Source organism: Cygnus olor, chromosome 6, assembly GCF_009769625.2.
Source record: "Cygnus olor isolate bCygOlo1 chromosome 6, bCygOlo1.pri.v2, whole genome shotgun sequence".
NCBI lineage: Eukaryota > Metazoa > Chordata > Aves > Anseriformes > Anatidae > Cygnus > Cygnus olor.
The window spans coordinates 4,807,770-4,830,235 of record NC_049174.1 but is presented as its reverse complement, the minus strand read 5'-3'; the positions used below and the strand labels follow the sequence as shown (position 1 = coordinate 4,830,235).

The 22,466-nt window shown below is 37.4% G+C and overlaps 1 protein-coding gene across 10 annotated transcripts in view; it reads left to right on the top strand.

Moving 5' to 3' along the window:
• Positions 1-22,466, top strand: part of GULP1 (GULP PTB domain containing engulfment adaptor 1) — a 150,545-nt gene that overhangs the window by 47,643 nt on the left and 80,436 nt on the right. Inside the window, exon 2 of one of the 10 annotated variants that reach the window (XM_040560873.1) lies at positions 3,368-3,489. The exons of 8 other annotated variants lie outside the window; for them this stretch is intronic. The gene's annotated coding sequence lies outside the window, so the exon portion shown is untranslated. Of the gene's footprint in view, positions 1-3,367; positions 3,490-22,311; positions 22,337-22,466 lie in introns of those variants that run through there. One more of the 10 variants, XM_040560874.1, reaches the window with a different exon arrangement.

Below are 22,466 nucleotides of genomic sequence, written 5' to 3'. Positions count from 1 at the left end.
TACTTTGGGGGTCTTTTGTTGAACTTAGCATACCAAGTTACAGGAAAAGCAAGAAGACAGAAGGGATTCTTGTTAATTATACAAAGAAGCAACCGGTAGCAAGCGAGAAGTATTTTCAGATTTTTCTCTTATTTTTTTGGTCATGTATTGCTTTTTAAAAGACTTTTTGATTGTTCCTTAACTAGAGGTTTATAGGAAAAACGAGGGAGGCAATTGTGAAATTATTCTGCCAACTTGTTGACTTAAAAACAAACAAACAACAAAAAAATAAAACAATGAATGTGGTATACTCAAAGTATAAATCAGCAGGTCTGAAGGACATAACCAGTTATTATTAGAGGATATAATTAATGAACTTACTGAACCGTTGGTAATGATTTTGAAATAGATAGGTAAGTGAGGCTACAGCAACCTGCTAGATTAAATGAATTGGAATATTAGTATTCAAAGATAAGTTTTCTTCGGTAGATCTGGCTTTAGTACCTAGCAGCACAAATAGAATAAGTAAGTGCCTGGTACAAAGTCTTGAAGCCTTTTTTGCTTCTGCTGTTCCCCTTCTTGACTAGAAAAGAAAATCAACAAAAACAGTCTTTACTTAAAATAAAAAATAGGTAAGAGTCTAGATCAGGATTTGAGCAATGATGTGCCTAGCTTTCAGTAGAGACCCTCAGAAGTTGAAGTTTAATAGGTTTAATAGGAGTTTAACCTTCTTAGTAATTTGAGACCACAGTGAAAAAGTTCAGAACTTCACTTTCATAAATATTAAGTTCATGTGTGATGGTAGAAAATCTTTGTGATGACGCTGTATATATATACACATATATATAAATTTCAGACAGTCATTCAGTATCAACTATGTCATCTGTTTTATTGAAGTTTCTATTTTGTGTTTCTATGAATATGTAAGGATGAGCTAGTGGTAAGAACTGTAAGAATTGGTAAGAATTGTGTTTGATAAGAAAGGGAATTATAAATCATTATTCTTACCATAACAGAATATTGTAGTAGTCTTGAATATAACAACCCATCCGCTGAGTAAACCCTGTCAAATCTACTTCCATTGCAATGCATTCTGAATTTCTACTTGAATGAAATAAGGAGAGACAGACAAGGGAAAGGAGAATATATGAAAGCAAATAGTTTGATAGAAAAGATAAACCAAATCAAAACCCAAATAACTTATTTTGAATAAGAGTATGAGGGAGAGAACTAGGAAGAAAGCTGCTTCATCCTTGAGAAATGGTTGAAAGTAAGTGAAACCAGAGAAAGCTTCTTAAAGAGGCTTGGGTGAAGGTTGTCATCCACATAAAATAGCTGAATCACTGAAAGGACTAAAAAATCTAGAAGTTCGGGATCTTCAAAAGCATCCTTTGGCTTATTTTCTCTTTCATACCTCAATTGACAATTTCACTTCGAAGCATATGAACCTTATTTGCTGTATATTGTTTCTATCCAAAGATAGCTCTGGTATGTCACCAAGTGCGAGGCATGGTGCTTCACTGGAGGCACAACTACCTGGCCTCACGCTACATATAGGTGTCCTCAAGGCTTGTTATCTCCAACAGGCTGCAAAGAGGTAATAGCAGGGTAGGAACCAGTGTAAACTTGCTCTTTATTACCTCCAAGTAGGTTTCTAGTTCTTACTCGAAGCCAAAATAAGTTGCTGGGGCTGGGCCTGGTGGTGTCAAGTGGCCGAACATGGCAAGGCCTTTCCTGCCTTAGCAACCAACAACACGGGCCTTCAAGAAAGGCTGAGCTGAGTCACCGGTGGAAATGGCTGCTGCTCTCCTGTTGAGTTATATTACAAAAGGTGTTTTTTTATCATTATTTTTATTTATTTGTATATTGTATCACCTATTTATTCATTGTAGTGGAGTGAGTGATTATTTTTGTTGGGCTCTGTGCCATAGTTGAAAAGCCTTTGACATTTGTGTTTCTTGAATTTGCAATTGAAAAGAGATCCTCAAAGCCTTGAATGCAAGAGCTATGATGTTCTTGAAAAGTGACTTAACAGCTAATAAATAAATAAAATGTAATGATAAATCAGAGGGTGTTGTCAAATAAGGTGCTGGAGGCATTGGCTTCTGCTCTGGTTTGCTGCCTTCACTAATGACAAGAAAAAAGGAAAGCAATTAATTTGACTGATTTAGGTGCAAATAAGTTGAGAACTAATGAGAAAACAGTGACAATTAGCAGAAGACAAGGTACAGGGTGGGGAAGGACAGCACCATATGATGAGGAGTATTTTCTTCTTGGGTAAGAAAGCAACCATGTCAGGGAAAGAGGAATGAATCAGAGAAATAAGAAATGACATGAGTTTGCATTTCTAAAGAAAACCAGTTTTTACATTAAGGCAGCATAAGACAGACTAATGAAAGTCATGCCTGCATAGAAGATCATGATCATTTCATGCTTCAGAGTGCATTTCATGCATCCTTAGCTGTTTGGGTAATAATTCTTGGTATTGATATCTCAATACCTGAAAGTTGTTAACAGATCTGAGAGGATTGAAGGGAATAGTGTAACTGAACAGCTCAGAGTGAATCATCAGAAATATCAAGAGGAAAATTTGTATGGCAGATTCAAATGTTTAGTTAAGATGGTAAGAATATTTTAAAATCCTCTGTAAGTATCTTAAAATGGAGAACAGCACGGAGTGAAGGCTAGGCAGGTTACTTAGGAGGGCCATGTGCTATGTGCTTCTCTGGTAATGCCAGAGACAGGGAGCAAGAGCAGACTTCCTTGGCACCTGTTTTTGTAGGAGAGTGGATTGAATTTTCATGTGTTGAAAGAAGATATGGTACTATTCCTAAAGATGAACTTCCTAGCATCTGTAGGTGTGCAGTTCTCTCTCTCTCTCTCTCTCTTTCTCCCTCTCCCTCTCCCTCTCTCTCTCTCTTACGATAAGATTACCCATCAACTTTTCCTTAAAGGAAAAGGATTTTGGTCTACTGATGTACGCCTTGCATGTCTTATGTTTGGTGGAATTCAATTAATAAATGGTCATGCTATTGTTCTGTGTGTTAAATGGTGCTTTTGTTAGTGTAGGATGGTTGTGGATAAGGAAATTATGGGAACATAATTGGAATCAGAATTCCTATCTGAAGATATGCTTCTATTGCTGATTTAGATCTTTCCAACAGAATGCCACTAAAAACATAGTGGAAATAATGTGAAATAATGCCTGGTTGGTTGGGATGAAAGGCTATTGTTCTGACTTTTTTCCAAAATAAATAATGTGAAATAATGGAAATAGTGTGAAGTAATTTCCATTAATCTGATAACACTACATTTCAAGAAAATACTTTCTATGCTTTTATAAAACACCAGTTCACTACTACTGTTTTATTTTTTATTTTTATTCTAGTACATGAGAAACTATAAAGCACCAGTGACAAAGGTTCAAAAATGTTGACAAATAAGTGATTTCTTCCACATGAGAGTTAACTGTCTGCTCTATTCCTTGGCAAGAAATTTGAATGTGGAAGAGTAAGCTGTTTCAGTGGTTGCTGTTAACTACTTTATATTAAGTAATATGCTAATATTTGAACTCTTTTGGTTAAGTGGTTGGAGTTTTTTATATAAGACTGTGGAATTCAGGTCAGATTTTTTTTTTTCTTTTAAAGAACTGTTAACAAAGCCAGATGGCTAAGTTTATAGACTTTGGAAGTTATGGAGGTGCTCAAGTCCACTTTTATTATCAAACAGTACCCTTATTATGGTCAGCCACTGAGTGTGTGGCAGGTCCAAGGTGTTGATTTAAAGCTCTGGCAGACAAAGCTACTGCATTTCAGTAACCATGCTGCTGAGAGACAGTTTGCCTGTTGGCATGACTATTAAAATTTGACTTTTCCTCTTTTTGCACTTTTTTTTAATGTCCCTCCCTTCTCCATGCCTGATAACTCAGCACTTACATTGGAAGCACTGCTGCAGCATCCCTGTTTCTCTTCTCTTTACTGTAGAGAGAAAGTCTTACTTGGGTAAACGAAAGGCAGCAGATGTGAGGTTTCCATTGATTTATTGGGGGAAAAAAAAAAGGCAAAACTCAGTAACTTAGTGTTATGGATGAGGGAGGTGGCTGTGTTATACTTGTCTAAAATATTAGATAATAAAGCTGAATGTTTTGTAAGTGTGGGTAAGGAACTAGGAGCCTTTGGAGAACTGAATGTTTTACTTAGCAAGTTTGTACCCAACTTTTGTTTTTCAGACATCTGTTGATAAACACTTGTTTAGCAATCTAAACATTGACAAAAAATTTCTTTTGGCTTGCTTATTTCAATTGCAGCAGTGTGCTTTAAAGCAAGTGTGTATTGCTTCATTTGATTATAAATCCAAAAATCCTCTCAAGTCCCTCTGAGAAAGTGTAGAGCTTAAGTCAGATTAGGCTGAGTCAGTCTGCTGCTTTCCCAGAGGCCACCTTTAAGCATAAAGATGGCTATTGCTATGACACTGCAGCCTCCTAAAAATGCTCCCTTATTTTCATTACTTCTTAAAAAGAAATTGCTAATTTACATTTCCTATCTGACCTCCCTTGTGGATCTTGATGTCCTCAACATTAGGTGTATGCAAATACTAACTAGGTTTCAGTGAAAAGCTCCATGGATTTGGAATTACTGCCACGGCATCATGTTGTAGGATGATGAAGGATGACTTCAGTTATTACTGTTTTTCCAGAAGTCAATGTGTGTTTATGACTTAATTTTGGTATTTCCCCAACGAGCCTCAGACAGGTCATCTGATTCTCATTTCCTGGTTGGTTGGGATGAAAGGCTGAAAGCCTCTTGTTCTGCCTTTTTTTTCCAAAATAAAACAGAAGAGATATAAATCCTTAGCTTTCTTCCTTAGACTGTTTCACTACTTGGCAAGAGTTTGTTGTTGAAATATCTTTCTCCCAGGGCAGATGGGAGCTGAGACAAAAAAATATAATAATCATAATAAAAAGTCTACACTTGTCAGTTGCAAAAGCATCTTGTAGCCTGGGAACAAATGGAAGGAGATTAGATATTTTTTACTTTATTTTATTTTATTTTTCTGACAACATCACCTCAAAATCTCTCCCATGCATGCACAGGATTCACCTTTTATCTCTGCATTTGAAAAAGACTAATGTGTCTCCCCTTCCAAAATGGGGCAAAGCCAGACCCATTGCAGACGAATATCCTTCATAGGACTGATTTCCTGTCCGAAACAGAGTCACTTTGTAGAAGCAGATCTACTTGAAACCGATTTATTGAAGATGCTTAGATTCTTGTGTAGCTTTTGCTGATTTGCAGTAGGCTTATGCAGTATGTGGACTTTTGGATTTTAAAGACAAAACTGTTTTTATACGGAAAGTCCTTTAATTTTAGGAACATTGACTCCTTGGACTTGTAAAGGTATGTGTAGACTTAGTATCCATCCTTTATTGTAATTAAAGGAAGAATGTAGCATTGCAGTTACAGCAGAAATTACATGGAATATCCATACACTTGCACAGAGAAATCTTTATTACCAGGCTTAATCAGTGACATTACCAAAATCTGATGTTGACTGATAACAGGATCTAAAAACTCCAAAATTGTGAAGGAGTTGTAACTTCATTGTAGTGAAGTCGAAAGAAATGTTTCAACATTCCTATGCTATTTAGCACAAGTTTAACATTTCTTTTTATTACAGCTCTAATGTACTGCAGTAGCAAATGGTGGGAGATTCTAGTATGCACGACCTGGTTCAGCTGGATAACACCACTGATTTTTATTTTTTTTTCCAGTGCCTCTGGTTTAGTTAATTGTAACTCCATTTTCTGTTTCGTGATTAGCTCGGTGGTAAGCTGTCATTACAGCATTCGACTCCCTAAGGACATGATCTATAAGACAGATCTTTCCAGTGGAGGGTCATGATTTAGCTAATTTACACATAATTTAAACAGCAGTTGGCCTAATACCCTGAAGTGGAATTTGAGATGCTTGAAGTCCAAGAGCGTAATACCATAAATTAGTGTTTAGGTTAAGTGCTCTTTAGAGACCTGCATGAGGAGCCAGTGGGACAAATAATGCCCCTCCTGTTCTTTTTTCAATAGGCAGGTGGAGTTCAAATCTCAAGAAGGATTAAGATGACAGTCGAATTTAATATAGAATTGCCATTTCATATTTAATTGGAAAGGCTTTGTTTCATCCAAGTTGCCATAATATTTGTTTTTCCAGACTTTGTGTTTGCCCATATACTTTAATGGCCCATTCAAATAAATTAGCATAGTAAAAATGTTGTCTTGTGTTTAGAGCAAACTAATGAACTTTGACTTTTCCAGTTCATGATGTTTTGCATTTTGTGTAAACTTAGTGCTGAGACTTTTAGTTACTTAAACAATTTTTATAAGATACTGAGAATTTGTTCATGTATTGGCATCTAAATGGTTTTGCCAAGCTGAGCTGATATCTCAGAATGCCACACAGGCGAGGTAGACTGGGGATAAATGAGTTGGATTCACATCTTTCCTGATGGGTTTGGCCCAGCCCCTGAAGTGTGACTGTCGCTTCTCCCAAGGAAAGGTGGTTATGCGCTGAAACAGTTCTATGTACATTCGTGCTGTGGTTTCCAGTTCTAGCAGTAGCAAGCCAGTGTAGAAGCTGGCTGAGACAGTCCTCCTCTTCTTCCAATTTCTAGAGTTTATTGTGAGCCCTTACTTCTTGTTGGCATGTGGCAGGCTAAAACTTCAATGCAGATTTTTCCCTGACAGTTTGCTGTGCAGGACAGCTTGTGCCAGTGCAAGAGAAATGCAGCACAAGTGGGAATATGTGTTTCAGGACAAAAGAAGGCAAGGAGCACAACTGCTCCAAGAGTGCATTACATCAAATGTGGAACTATTTACATGATTGGTGATAGGCATGTCAGAGCTAAATGTGTTTGAATGACTAAAATGCATTAAAAAGCTTTTTTCCTTAAAACAATTAAAACCATTTTTGTTTTTCTATAGTGGTCTCAGAATGAGTAAAATACATTAAGTTGGCTCATGAATAGGTGGGTGGGGTTGTTATCTATACAGACTGGATTTTGAAAATTTTCCCTGTAGATCTTAAGCGTACAGGAAAAGCAGCGAAATCTAGTGTGAATTGCAAGGTGTTTGCCTCACTGGGAATTTTCTGGGGAGTGTTTAGGGAATACAGCAAGTTCCTCTGTACTGGTAAAGACCTGACTGTGCCTGGTGGTGTTGGCTATGATCTCTTTATTTAAAGCTCTGTTTTCTCTCCACTATTTCTGCCTGGCAGCTACTGTACCACACACTGGGTCTCTTCTTCCCTTTCTAAGCAGCTGGGCTGGTATCATCACTGCTTTTTCTTGGTTGGCTCTATTGCCTGTGGTACCCTTGTGGTATGGTTCAAGTTGCAAAATTGCTTCTAGGCGTGCTTCATGGTACTCCCTTGAGTTACTTCTTAGCACCTATATTACAGGCATTCTCCTGCCATTTGGGAGAGAGTCACTCCTTTTTAGAGGATCATTAAACTTTTCTGAAATTGTACAGGTGGTGAAGATTCTGCCATATTTCTAATTAATTTTTTCTTTATAGACCATTATCCTTTTTTAATCTTGCTTCTAGGTTATACGATTTTTATTTTTAGTTCAGCATTAGGCTTTAGCATCTCTGAAAGCATAGCAGTTACATCATTTTAAAGCATTTTTATCTCAAACTTTTTGCAATTTTTAAAAGAAATGGGTGCATTTCTGTGCCTGTTGGCGTAATGTGTAAGGTCAGACTGTAATTGCCCTTTAGTTTAGGGTACAGTTGAGATATAATTGTAACTGCTTTATCCCTGTTAATTTAAATAATCGTAATAGCTGAGGACTTGCATATAAAAGGGAGGTGTCCATTGATAGCAAGATCTGCCCTGTCTTTAAGAAGTGTTAACACTGCAGAAGCTATTTGATGTAGTTGATCAAGATTTTGGGTGCCCTACTGCATTGGTTACTCCATTCTCTGCAATTTACTTAACTAACAGAATAATCTGGTTGACTTTGTGCATGATACAAGGAATGAAGTGGTGTCCCACCTGATCACTCACACTTGCTTTGCAGCATGACAGCTCAGCATCTAATCCTTTCTCATTCATGAAATGCCTTAAACTGCAAGTTCAGATTTGATATTCAGGGCTAGAATCTTCGGCCATTTCCTGAGCTTCAGTTTGAACTTCCTTACAGTGACATGATACATATTTGTCAGGTCAATTTAACTTTCCATGTGTCCCTTTCACCTCTCTCTGTTTTCTTCCTTGTCATTGTTATTAACTTACATTATTATCTTACATCCTTCTAATTAAACCTGTGTCTTCATGCTCTATGAAATGATTTATGCTATCGCCGCACTTTGGTATTGCTTGTAATTAATACACCTTCTTCAGTGGTTTTGGTTTCCTGTGGTTCAAGAATACACTCCCTGCTTGCTACTTTTTGCTTACGTATAGACTAGTGCAATAGAACACCATTCTGGTGGCCTTTGGAAATGTTGTGTTAGTAACGACTATAGTAGTATTATAATGAGTGACGTAATATTCTGCTATGTGTATTGAGTTGTACTTTGAATATTTTTTTGTTCTTCATGCTCATCTTGCTCTGCTGTCAGATAAAGTAGCAAGACAGAAATGGAGGTGGTAGAAGAGGTCTGTAGCATCAAAATGCTTGGAAATCATCATTAGATGGGATATTCTGGGATGGCAGGGGCAGGACGAAAAGAAAGATCCCCTCTGCATCCTGAACTCCAGATAATTTTGGAAAAGGAAGGTTATGTTATGTGCCTTCCATCTTTCCTTTATGCTTCTTTCAACTGCTTTAAAAAGATATAAAATTAAAAAAAAAAAAGACATACCTCCTATTGTTTGTAATTGTAAGCAATGTACGCCTACTTCTGTGCTAAGCATGGTAATGTAAGCAACTTCTCAGCACCTGAGCTTAGCTGCACTTTGGCTGTGGTGTAGAACTTGATCTGGGAAAAGAAACCAACAGCTCAGAACTCCATGAGAACTCTTGTTCTAGTTTGTGTTTTATCTTTGCCTGATAACTAAATTCAGCAAAAATCAAGTACGAAGGAAATACTAGGGATGCTTTATGCCTTAGTGCAGACTTTTCCTGAAGGCAATTGATAAAGGTAGTTGTTACTTAAAACACGCATCAGTGCAAAGGAACACACTTTCTATTCAAAATAAATTAAAAAAAGAAATGAAAGAGGATGTGATGGGTCCTTACAACCTGTCCGAGACGCAGCTATATCAGCAGCCTGGCTTCTGCATTTTAGCTGGGTTGAACTCCTGTAGTGTTTACATCTGGGTAGTTCCTAAAAGTATAGCAAGCTGACCCATTCCACTGTAAATTTTCTGTAGTTAACAACAGCCACTGTATAGGTTTCACAACAATGCCATTCATAATTACAGAAGTACCTATAGCTTTTATCAACCCTGGCTTTATTATCTCATTAGTCTGCTTTGGGGTTTTAGATTTCTGAGTATTCTCAGCACTTAAGAGCTTTGTGTGCATGGGAAGGGGAGAGAGAGAAAAGCTGAGCTAGAGAAATTTCTGTTGACTTGACAGGGAACTCTGTGTAAGAAAGCTTTGGGTTTGGGAAACCTTCTGTTTACTGGCAAATCCTGGCTTTTCTCCTCACTGGGGTGTCCTGGGTGTAATTTATTCCAGTATGTCTTCTTTTGAGGAGCAATAATAAGTTGGGGGAACACAACTCTAGTTGTTCTGATCTTTAGCTGATGAATTCTTAGAGTAAAGAATGTGTATCCACCCCAATAAAAGGTTGGTTGGTTGGGAAAGCAAATGACCCAAAGTGAAATGTGTCTTTAATTAGCATTCTGATCAAAGTGCCAGACATTAAAAACGAATCGAGGTATTTCATATTACCAGAAAGGGGATCATGAAGCTAGTTTAAATTAGTGAGATAGCTTTCATTTCTGGTGCCAGGGATATGACTGCTATAGCCAAGAACTTTATATCTGTTAGGTCATTGCAAAGAATTAACGGCTATTTTACTGCCTGCTCTTTTTAGGGTGAGTGGAAGGTGCCAGATAACCATTCAGCGCTTAGAGGTGTAAATACGCAGGTGTTAGGTGTATGAAAATTTCAGCCAGTATTGGAGAGGGAATGTAATCACAAGTAATCCCTTTTTTTCCAAGTCAGCATATACTTGCACATAAATTTGTCAAATGAATCCATGAAGGTTATGACTGTGTGTTTGCACTGCTCGCCTCTTGTTCAAGTCTAGTTCTGCTACTGTTGTGTTCAAAAGCACGAGCTTATGAGATTGGAGCTGGTTAGTCACGCTGTCTGTAGTACTGCACTGGTGTTGTAACCGCCCAGTTCTGCACTTTGAAGTAAGTGAGGCAGAGAGATTGAAAATTGTAGAAGTCTCTTCCATGTATGTGAATTTTCTCTCTCTAAAAACTGCCTGGGCTGTAGAAGAATGAGAAGCTGCAATAATTCTGTTAAGAATAACTTGGACTTTGATTCATACCTGTTATTTCAACTTGTAGTTCGTATCTGAAGCAATTGAGCAACATTCCAGTATTTGAACATTCATCCTTTTAGTTTTGACAGTACAGAGCCAACTAACTTGATCATGGTGTTTGTGTGTTGAGAAACCATTTTAGGATTTTGTTGAGTAAATCATTGTATAAATGCAGGAGATCTTAAAGTGCTTACAGGTAAGGTCTGACAGGTTCAGATGCGTGACTTCAGAGAACATCCCTAGCTGCCCTCCTTGTGCTTTATGGCCCAGACTGCAGAGCAGGATGTACGTGGGGTTCAGCTACACTAGCTTTGTTTGATGCAGTAGCTCAAACCAACTTCCATCATCAGTTTTAGGTAATACACTGCAATACAGTTAGGTTTCTTAACTTACTATAATACTGATAACCAGAAGGCCACCAAAGCTATAGATTAGTGCCGGGTAATTTTTGCCATGTTTGCAAGTGGCAGTCCTGGGGATGTGGAGTGTTAATAGGACTTCCGTAGCATGAATCTAGACATAATAATTGGTTTTGTCATTCTGTAGCTGTATGTAGTAGTGATGGTGCACTGCCTGCATCTAGGTTGTTTGCTTGGCCTCTCATCAGGAAAATCTAGCTGTTTCTGCATGCTCTGTTTCCAAGTTGCTTAATCTGTGTTTAGTTAATCCGTGCTCATGAAGGCCATACTTGAGAGAAGGAAAAAAAAGAAGAAAGAAAATGATTAATGGTAATGGTTATACACACAGTTATTTTTTCTTCTTTTGTAATCTGCACATAATAAAAACAAAAAAAAGGAAAATGAAACTAGCCCATACATAACTATGTATTCAGTTGATGTTATAAATGTTGATTGCTATGGCACAGGGTTTTCATTAGATGAAAAATATGATCTATTAACAGTCCTTTGTATGATTTCTGTGTAAAGAAAATGATTAGGTTAGATAATAGAAGGTCTTTTGAAGTGGTTCCCAAAAATGCTGTCAGCAACCTGAATACATGTAATCTGTGTTGAAAGCAAACAAGCAAAAAAAAAAAAAAATTAGTGGGTTTTGTTACTGCATTTCTGATTCTTGCTCTTTCAACAAGCAAGCAACAACTATTGCTTGAACTGGGTTTGTAAGAAATGCCCATGTCTGTAGTTTGCCCATTAGATGTCTAAATGCTGACTTGGGCTAATCATATTCTGCCATTGAAAGGCCTCTTCAGAGTGGTTTGCTTCCCTTCTTTACTTATCTACCAAAAAAGAAAAAAAAAATTACAGAGGTTTACTTTTCTTCCTGGGTAAACAGGTGAATCAAAGTATCAGAGGTCAGCTTGGATGGTTTTCTGAGACAACTCAATAGCATGTTTTATCCTTTGTAGCAGAGATGTAGACAGAGAAGTTGCCCAGCCCTCCTCCATCCACCCCTCAGTCATTTTTTGAAAATCAAAACAATCCTGATCACCAAATTTCAGTACTTTTGAATCATGGTAAAGTCTTAAATTACAAACCAGTCAGTCCATCTGTGGTAAACAGCCCAGTGGCTTTACACTTACTTGTTAGGTAATTTCATTTTTTTATCTGAAACCTGTTACGTGATACGTGAAATTGAAGAAGACTTTCCTCTAAACTTCCATATGCCATCTGTTGCTGCTTCCTATTTTCTTTTATAAATCACTTTAAGATCTCTCTCCCTAAATATATAATTCTTAATATGAAAGCTTTTGTATTGCTTATATCCTCTCACAGTGAAAAGAGCAATTGTGTTTGTATTTGGTTCACTCCTCAGATAGGGAAAGAATTACATTTGACATCTCTGTGGTTATGTATATAGCATGCAAACGTGTAGTGTTCTTGTTAAGAATCAAGGTACTGTATTGTAATTCATTTTCTATTTATTTGTTCTTTGTTTATATATGTTTTTTATGTTTATAAATCACTGCCTGGAATTCAATTCCAGAGTTGGAAGATTTACAGGCTTGTTTATCATGTAATCTAATTTAGCAGGCTGCTTGATGCTGGCCTTTTACAGTCACTTGAACTATAGAAATGCTCTTTTTTTCTCCTTGTTTGGATTACTTGTAATAAGTTTCTTCCTTTTCATCCTCACCTTTAATTGTGCTATACCACGGAAGTGGGAAGGCTGGAGCTGCCCAAAGTGTAATCAATGTCTTATGTGCATTATAACTGGCATTTCCATGGTTCTGTATCCTACTTTCATCATTTTAATAACTTTTTCACTTGTTCCTGGAATGGAAGTACAAACACCAACTAGACTTACGAATGTCTGAAAAATAATATGAGGCAAGGTTAGGGTGTTGCTTCACCTAGATATCATCTAGGCTGTAAATGACAGCCTAGGTCGTCATATTTTGAGGGGGTTTATGTAAATCTGTACAGCTAAAAAACTCGGTATGTGATTAGCCATTAAAAAATAAAAACTTAATTAGCTCACTAGACACGTATAGTGCTTAACAGCTCTGTTTTAGATTAAGTGACTGGAATTCCAGATGGAGAGGAAAAATCTGAATGAATGTAATTGAGTCTTTCTAGATTTTAAACATAATCCACTTTGACAGGAACACTTACATTTTGGTCTATTTTAAAAAAAAAAAAAAAAGGAATGAAAGAAAGTCAGTCCTTGATAGCCATATAGGTCATGTTTCAGTGATGTAAAATAAGAGAAAATCAAAGCTCATCTATGAAATATTACTGGTTTTAACAAGTTTTTTTGTTTTGTTTTGTTTTTGAGAAATGGTTAAAGGCTCTCTACGAAGTTTTTAGCACCTCAAATATAACTATCCTTAAAGAAACGTTTACAATCAGAAAATGGAGATTAACATACCACTTTTTAAAATTCATTTTTTAACTTTCATCTCCAGTAGCAGCAAGCAGGGCTTTTCTCAGTCCCTCTTCTACATGCTGCTTTCATCTCCTTCCTTTTCAAGAAAGTTTCATTTTCCTGGGTGAATTGAATCCTTCTTGCAGACTTATTGCTGTGAATTGACTCTTAGTGTTTTGTTATAATGTGTTTACTTTGCCATACTAGGCTATTAATATGTAAGTGTTATAAAAAGTGTATCTGGTTGACTGCCCCTCTGCTTTTAGCGGGCAGTGCATGGGAGCTGGGTGCTGTATTATGAACATCTAGGAAGAGTCCTCTTCTACCTGTGAATAAATGACACGGCTCAGTGCTTTGCAATTTTTTATTAAGAAGATGCTGTATATTTTGTGACTTGTCATTCACACTGTATTTCAATAGACTCCTGATAAATGGTGTTAATCTAAAACTGCCAGTCTTACGATTTTGTTTTATTCCTCCCCCCCCACCATGTTGTTCAAAATTAAAACTAGTGTTTGTTTGCATATGCTTCTACACTTCTGTGATGGTTTGATGTGGGTGCTCTGCACATGGGCATGCTCCATGTTGCTGTTATCAACGTGCCCTCTCAAAGCACAGAGCATATTTCCACGAATATTGTTCCTACCACTCAATTCTGTATATTTTTTACGTACCTGTTTAAATGCCTTTTCCCCACCGTGTTTGAACCTTTACAGCTAAATGGCAGGAGAAATGAGTTCTCCAGAGCATCAGTCTTTACTCGGCCATTTAAAAAATGCAGCTTCGAAGTATAAAGTTAGTGGATTGTTACTACGTGATTAAAAGAGGTGTCAAATACTATGACAATGGCGGCTGTGTGGATATTTAAGATAAGCTGGTAGCCAAGACATATGAATTCCATTGTGTTTGTAAAAGTCATACAGCTTAGGCAAATGATTGAGGTGTTATTGTAGTTTAGTGAATCTCTGTTCATGAGATAAGCAGTATTAATTATGCATATATTTGTTATCATGACAAAAACAAGATAAAACACTGCATTTTACCCTTGAGCGAAAGTAGTAATTGGTTAGTGTTTCAACTTGGTCACATAACTTAAAAGACAAATTTAACAGCAAGTTTATGTATCTATATCCATATATGAAATTTATCTATAAAATATATACTCAATAAAAAAATAATAAAAAATAATATTATTTCTTTGATTTAAGGAGTTATACCCCAGATTCTATACCCCAGATTCTAAACTGATGAAACTGACTTTGCACTTGAAAATATCACAAAACTGAGTTGTTAGACTGCTTGGACTGCACTAAAATCCAGCATAGAGTTTAGTGGTGGATATCACAACATTTGAAGCATGTTCTTGGCTTTTGCGGTGATAATTTATGCTCAAATTTTGATGCTACTCATAGGTATCTTTTCAACAGCAGGAGTGCAGCCTGTTAACTTGTCCTGAAGAGGAAGATGCACAGCTGTGTGATAGCTAGAAATCTACTGAATAACAAAATTTCTCAAAATTAACTTGCTATTTCCCCTCCTCGTAATTACCAGTGTCTGCTAGCAGCTTTCCATGTATCAGTGATGAATTTCTATACCATCTGGTTACTGAATTTTTGAGTTTGGGAGTACCGATGTGCAAGTGGTACTATAGAGACGAGGCTCTTTGGTCTTGTTAGACCCCACCTGGAGTACTGGATACTGCTCTAGTGCCCTGAACAAAACAAGGGCATGGCCCTATTAGAGAAGGTCCAGAGGAGGGCCATGAGGATGATCATAGGGCTGGAGCATCTCTCCTATGAAGACAGGCTGAGGGAGTTGGGGTTGTTCAGCCTGGGGAAGAGAAGGCTCCAAGGAAGACATTAAAGTGGCCTAAATGCGGCCTACAGGAAAGCTGGGGAGGGACTCTTTGTCAGGGAGTGTAGTTGACAGGACAAGTGGTAATAGTTTTAAACTTAAAGAGGGTAGGTTTAGATCAGATATAAGGAAGAAATTCTTTACTCGGGGTGGTGAGGCACTGGCCCAGGCTGCCCAGAGCAGCTGTGGCTGCCCCATCCCTGGCAGTGTGTGTGGCAGGAAAATTAACTCTGTCCTACCTGAAACCAGGACGCAGTGCCCGAGGCCAGGCTGGTAGGGGCTTGGAGCAGCCTGGGCTGGTGGGAGGTGTCCCTGCCCATGGCAGGGGGTGGAACTGGGTGGGCTTTAACGTCCCTTCCAACCCAAACCATTCTGTGATTCAAAGGCAAAAAGAGGTATTAAGGAATGGTCCTTTGTGTGGGTAAAATAAATAAAAACAAAATATCATTTTGACTTTGGGTGTAAAGCACAGATTTTTCTAATGCAGTGAACTGTCAGTTTAAATAATTTTGATCAACATATTGTAGTGGAATAGTCACAAAGCAGGCAAATCAATAGATGTAAATGTCATGAACAAGGTTGTTCTTCACCCTAAGCAAAGGAAAGATTTGGTTTCATGTGAATGAATCTGTTGTGTGCTACAGACAGGAACACAGTGCCAGAACACAAAACCAGACAGACAAAACAACTAGTAAATGAGAGTTTGGGGATATAGTTTAGGGTGATACTTGTATTAAAGTTCAGGGCAAAAATGATTATCTGATGCAAAGCAAACTAGGGAAGAAGCATAGGAAAGCTTTGTTTATTCTATTGTTTGTAAATTCATTCAATTTTTCTTTTCTTTATCAGGAAAGAAAAAAAAAAAGGAAAAAAGGAAAAACCCTGAAAAGCAAATACCATCCTTTTGAGAGGAAGCTATGTAATGCTGGAGACCGGAATTTCTACTAGGCAGTTAGACCAGTCTTGAAAGGTTTTAAGGCTGCGGACATTTTAAATAAGACAGTGGCAAATTATTTGAAGACAAGATCTCACCTTAGTGTCATGCAATACCAAAAAAATGACAACTAACCCGAAGCTTCACTGTATTGAATGCAGACAGTAACAGACAGCTGATGAAAATTGTATGGTAAATGTAGGATTACTTCCTAGTGAGAGAGCTGTAATGAGATAGCTGAGCAGAGTTCAAGGTGTGGCAGTGAATCATTTCTCCTTTTATTCCAGGCAGGTGAAGGAGAAACTCCTTGGGTATAAATTTCTTAAATGAAAAGTAAGAGTACCATTTGGCAAAGAACTTGCTCCAGTTCATCAGAGCAACAGCAAGAAATAGTACGATATGCCCTCAATGTCAAAAGGTTTCATAAAGCTCAGATGGCCAGCTAGGACCATTTGAAAGACAAAGTACCAGTGAGAGCAGAAAAAGAAACCAGTAGTATAGTAGGGAGAGTAAATCTTCACTGGAATCCATGACGAGTCCACAAATATGCACAAATTCAGTGATTCACAGCTTTACTACAGGAAACGCAGGCCTGTGAGGGTAGGGGTGCCATCCATCCTCCTTTGTTGATGCTAGCTATGCTCACAGTCACAACATGAGGAATGGGGCTAGAGAATTCGTGGAGGCTGGCATTCTGTCCTGTATGTAATTCCATCTTTCTTCTCTTCTAACTGCTTTGAAACTTCTGCTTAGCTATTGGCTAACCAAATAGTTGTGAGATCTGTTTGAGAAGTTTACTGGTTCTGTAGTAATGTAAATTTTAGAGGAACCAGCTAAGCTTGCCATAAAAATATGTTGAGAAAATATCTTCGTTTTAATGGCCTGACTGAATGCTAGAGAGTATTTTCAGTTTAGAGAAATCATTAAACAGGAAGGTGGAACTCAAAACTCCTCGTTTTTACTACAGCTGCCAATTAATTCTTTCAGTGACATTGGGAGGCCATGTATCGTCTCTGTCTTTATCTATCCATCTGCAAGATGAAATGATGATAATCCCATAGGAGTACTTATAAACTTTACTTAATGTCAGTGGGTACTTCTGCATTATTTATTAAAAGATATCGTAAATGCCAAGTAACATTATGGGAGAAGAATCAGCTTCCCCATTGTTTACAAGCAACTACCTTTTTTTGTTACACCAATTTTAGCTCCAGCATTGCTTTGGCTTAAAAATATATATATATAGCATTCGGCTTATTACTTTGCACTCCTTTATTATTTTTTTTTTTCCCCCAGTGCAGAGGGCATTGGGGTAGCTTGTGAAATTCTACAGAAGGAAACCCTCAGGTTGAATAATGTGTTTTACTTTAAAGTTGCTTTCTAATCTTATTTTTTCTTCTGGCTACTTACTGTGTACAATTGTTTGGTTGTGTATATGTATTACAAATGAAAAGACTACAAAATACATCGTCTCCTACCGGTTTGATGCCAGTAACATTTGAACAGTTAATACCTACTAAACGTTGTTAGTAGGATGCTGAAATCATTCAGGTTTCAGTGGCAGCATGGCGAGGTTTTGCTGCTTGGAAAAAAAAGAAATCTTATAGTGGCAGTTTCAGTGATACTGTCCTTCAGAAGGACAATAAAGTAAGAAAAATATTTTCATTTGGCTTCTGTGGTAATCATGCTTTTCTGAATAGGCACAATCTTGCTGTTTCTGTTTATAACAGAGTTTTTAAAGTATTGCTGGTATTGATAGTTCTTGTGCTTTTTTTAGTGAGGTAGAGTCCAGTGATAAAGTAGGGATTAATTTCTGGAAGGCTAAGCATATGTGGTTAAAGTTTAAAAAAAAAAAAAAAATGTGGGGAAAAAAAACAAACATACATTGAATTGTGGCCAACAAGGTAAACATTTGGAAATGCAGCCAGCAGAGAGGTAGATTTCTGGATGAAATAGAAAAGAGAGATTAAGTTTGCACAGCAAACTTAAGTTCAGTGGAATCATAAAAATATATATAAGCAGTTCAACAACCAAATTACTAGTTGCACGCTCAGTGTCATAATTGAAGCGAGGAACGAGGACAGAGGTTTGGAAGATTGAGCTGGGACTTCTGTCCATAAATGAGCTGCAGTACTTAGTCTCCCATTACTCCCAGCTGACAAAGATATTTCCTCTTCAGTTCCTTTCCAGTTTATCAAGGCATGTAAGTAATTCCACATGCAGTTTTCTCTCCTAGCTAAAATAATGGTTTAGGCTTTCAATCTTCAAGGTAATTGCTAATTAGTCATTTGATTTTCATCTCTGTCCCCCCAACCATAACAGGACTATTTTTTAGTTCAGATAATGAAATTTGCGTTTCCGTGTTTTACATCAATATTGTTGAATGGTGTTTACTCCTTCTTTGAGAAGTACAGTTTTTCTCAGGAGTGACCTAAATGCTGTTCTGCAACATCTTTTTAGAGGTTTTCGTTTTTAAAAGCTGTTCATCTTTAAACATGTTCAAAAGAATTCATAAGTCCTTTTTGTCCGCATGCCATCAGTGATCCAGTTTAAAGTGCACATATATGCAAATGCATTTATATTCATGCACTTTCCAAGGGATGAGCTTTGCTTGAGTCTTCTTACATAACTTTTCCATTAAAACATACCAGATTTTGGAAAAGCACAGAAAACTGTAGTTGAAAATGTGTTTCTGAGCACGATTTTTTAGCACTGTGCTGTAATGGCTATTCCAGAGTATAGAAGTTCTCATGCCTTGCTCCAATTCTCACTCATTATCTTTGTGCTCAGTTTTTTCATTTGTGATTTCACAGCTTGTTCTTTTTCAGTACTCCTAGCTATTTCTTTTGAAAGAAAGTTCTGTGAAATACATAAATACAAACAGGGATGCTCAATTTGCTCTCTTGTATAGCTGATTCTTTGACAATATAGTGTAATTCAAGTGTTTTGGAAAAGTGGTATGCAAGAAATGTTCATGAAGTTGTTTACGTAAGCATCCAAAACATCAAATAGTGTAACTGTCATTGGCAAATACTAGTATTATTTGTATGGACTTGTCCTGTGAGTAACTTAAGTAATCTGAACAGCTATGCAAGCTTCATTAAATTGGCAATGAATATGTTTGCTGTTAGGGGGAGGTGAGAGTAGCATGAAGTTTGGTGCAACAGCTGGATACACGGTGCAGTCTTATGTTGTGGCTTCTGTTTTTATTATTTCCACAGTTGAATCCTAGATTTAGTTTGCTGTAGCAGCACTTTCTGAAGTCCTTAGATGCTGTACAGGTTCATGTTACCTTCTGGGGTTTTGCTGTGGTTTCTTGTTTTGATGGAAAAATGTGTGGTAATGTCTTACCTAGAGACCTTAAAGATTTGTTAATGTATTTAAAGTGCAATTCATTTTCCCCTCTTCACCTGCACAAATATATTTGAAAAATTGGACTGAAAGTCGTATTTGGTACACTGTGAATCCGTATTGCTGAGTTCTAGAAACCTTGGCATCAAAGCTGAAATTTCTGAAAGGGCTAAGGTGCTGTGCACTCTCATAGTTCTGCTGCTCCAGCGTTTAGCACTCTAGTCACTGGAACCAAAGACATAGATCAAGAGAAAAACCTAAAACTTTATCCTTGAAAATATGGCATGTATGGGTACCTACTTCCCCCCACACACCTTTCTGCCCTTTGCATCCAGTAGTTGAGTTATGGGGTCAGTCACTGAATCTACTCTTAGTAATTGTCCAGATTTTCTCTGGATACACCACGGAATGATCTGTATTTGTTTCTCTCCTCTGTTTCTGGGGACTCAGCACAGAATGGTGCCCTACCTACAGAGGGAGCTGCTTTATGAAGTGGTCTTTGGATCATGGTCCAACTCTCATATGCTTCATGAAGAACAAGAGAAGACATTATTTCTTCCCCACATATTAAAGATTCCTTACTGGGCTTTTCTATGCAGAGCTGAACAAACTGTGATTATTAGAACTGTGAATTACATTTGCAGTATGTCTCAGCTACGTGGAAGCTAACTGGAGCAGGGGTGGAGTTGTGTCTTCAGGGTCCCAAGCAGCCAGCACAATTCTGTGTTTTAGTTGCAGTGCGAGTTTGAGTCTAAACTTGCTGACCTGTCAAGATTTTAAAAAATTACACATTTTTTGAAGTCCCAACTGTGTTAAAAGATACAGAACACTCTTAGTAAGGAAAATTGAATAAATTTAAGCCTCACTAGCTTGGAAATTCCATTATGGAGGAATATATATCTTGGTAATTCTCATCACTTCTGTTAAATTGCTCTAGGATGGATCACTTATCAAAAATCCTGAAATAAGATCCATAGTAACCATAACAGTGTGCAAAATCTGAATGTTTCTCCTTAATGCACGTTGTAATGAACTACCTAAACATACCTGCTCTATGAGACGGGGATAAGGAGATTAATTTGTAATAAATATGATTTGGGTTTCTGTGCTTTTCTGTCAGTTTCATATCTGTGCTTTAACTTCATATCATATTCTTGTCAGAATGCTGAGACTCCTCAGAATGTGATTGGAAGGTGTAAAATAGATAAGTTTTATCATGCTACATTTATTTTGCTTAAAAAACAATATAATCTACTTCTTGAGGTACTCGCTCTGAGACTGATTTAGTAAGAGTGACAAAATAGGTATTGCCAACTGCTTCTCAATTTTGAAAACTGTCACAATCACTTAATAAAGCTTTACCTGTCTGTATAAACACAACTTAATGCTGTCCTTGAGGCTAAGTAATTAATGATTCTGAACATGTTACCATTAATGAGAAATCTAGTGACTTTAGTATTAAGGCATCCATGTTCAGTATTGCAAATTTTAGAAGTCTTTGTGAAGTGACAGACTTTTTAAACACACTTTTGCAAGTCATAATTTCAAAACTATGTAATTCGTTAATAAATTGCTTATGAGAAAATGAATTACTAGAAGCTCGTGAGGCAGTGACTTTTTTCAATGTGACTTTTAGCACTAGGAGGAGGTGATCGTGGGATTGTAAAAGATAAGAAAGCAAATATATATGCTCTACACAGTGGCCTGAACGCCTAAAATTTCCACAGGTTTCTTTTTCTCCTTGCAGGGGAGGTGAAACAAAGGTCTGCAGATGAGAGAATTTGTAAAAATATGTATTTGAAGTCCCACAGATAAATAGGTTTAAATAATGTTGTTGTCTTTGCCTTTTTTTGACATGGTTATAACTGTTTTTAGGACATACTTCTAATTTCTCTAAGTGAATAATTTCTGTTATTGATCATACTGATCTTGCATGCTTAAAACAAACAAAATTAAAAAAAAAAAAGTGAATTTAAAGAGTTACAAACCCATCTGTCACGTCATAGTTCAGAGCTATTGGGGAAAGGGTGATTAGCAACGTGATAGGAAAGAAATATTAAATTGTGGCAAGCCCCGTGAGCTTCTAGTGAAAGGACTGTAGCGGAGAAAACATCTAGTATGCACTGTGAGGTCTGTGCAACAGAAAAAAAAAAAAAAAAAAAGCTGTGTTTTATCCATTTGGAAATTACCTTAAGATACCTAATGAGTCTTTCTGTGTCTGCCTTTCCTTTCAGTGGCATTTATTACAATATAATTGTGAACGTGTGATCAATGCAATAAATATAGCCTTAAAAATTGTAGAAGGTTAACATGAATTTGATGTTGTTTGAAAAAAAAAAAAAAATAAAATCTGCCAGTAATGAAACAAACAGCTTCACTAGACTGCATGTGCAGCAATCGGCTTTTTCAGGGATGATGCCTACATAGAAGTGACCATGTTCAGTGTCAGGACGCTATCATTTCTCCAAACTGTACATACCCATCCAAGCATAGGACTGAGTCTAAAATTTTGGAGGCTTACTCGTGCTTCAAGTCAAAAACCTTGACAGTCTTGTATCCCTTCCACCAGAACGGTTTGAAGAGCTGTTGTATGTTCTTCTGTGCATGGTGGACGCCATCACTGAATGCACTCCAGTGTTTCTAAAAACAAAACACTGGCAAAGCTCTGCAAACTGTCCACCCACTTCGTGTCTGAAGGTGGTGGAAAAGAGCAAAATCTTTCTCAGATCCTGTATAGATGATCAATTGTCTAGTCGGATATCAAACACTGACCCCCTTGTATTCAAGTGAGCAAGATGTTTGCCATCTGTTTCTTTTGGATGTAGAAGGAAGTGACTGTATTCTTTGTGAGGGAACGTGGAGGAAGCTGCTTCGCTGGCTCTAAGCATCTGACATCTGTAAGTTCTCGTACAGCAGAACAAAATAGGCTGACATGACTGAAGTCTTTCACCGTGTTTCTCTAGACACAGGAGCTTGTGGATTTGAGGGAAAAGAAAGCTCCCGAGCAGCTCATTAGGATTGTACTCT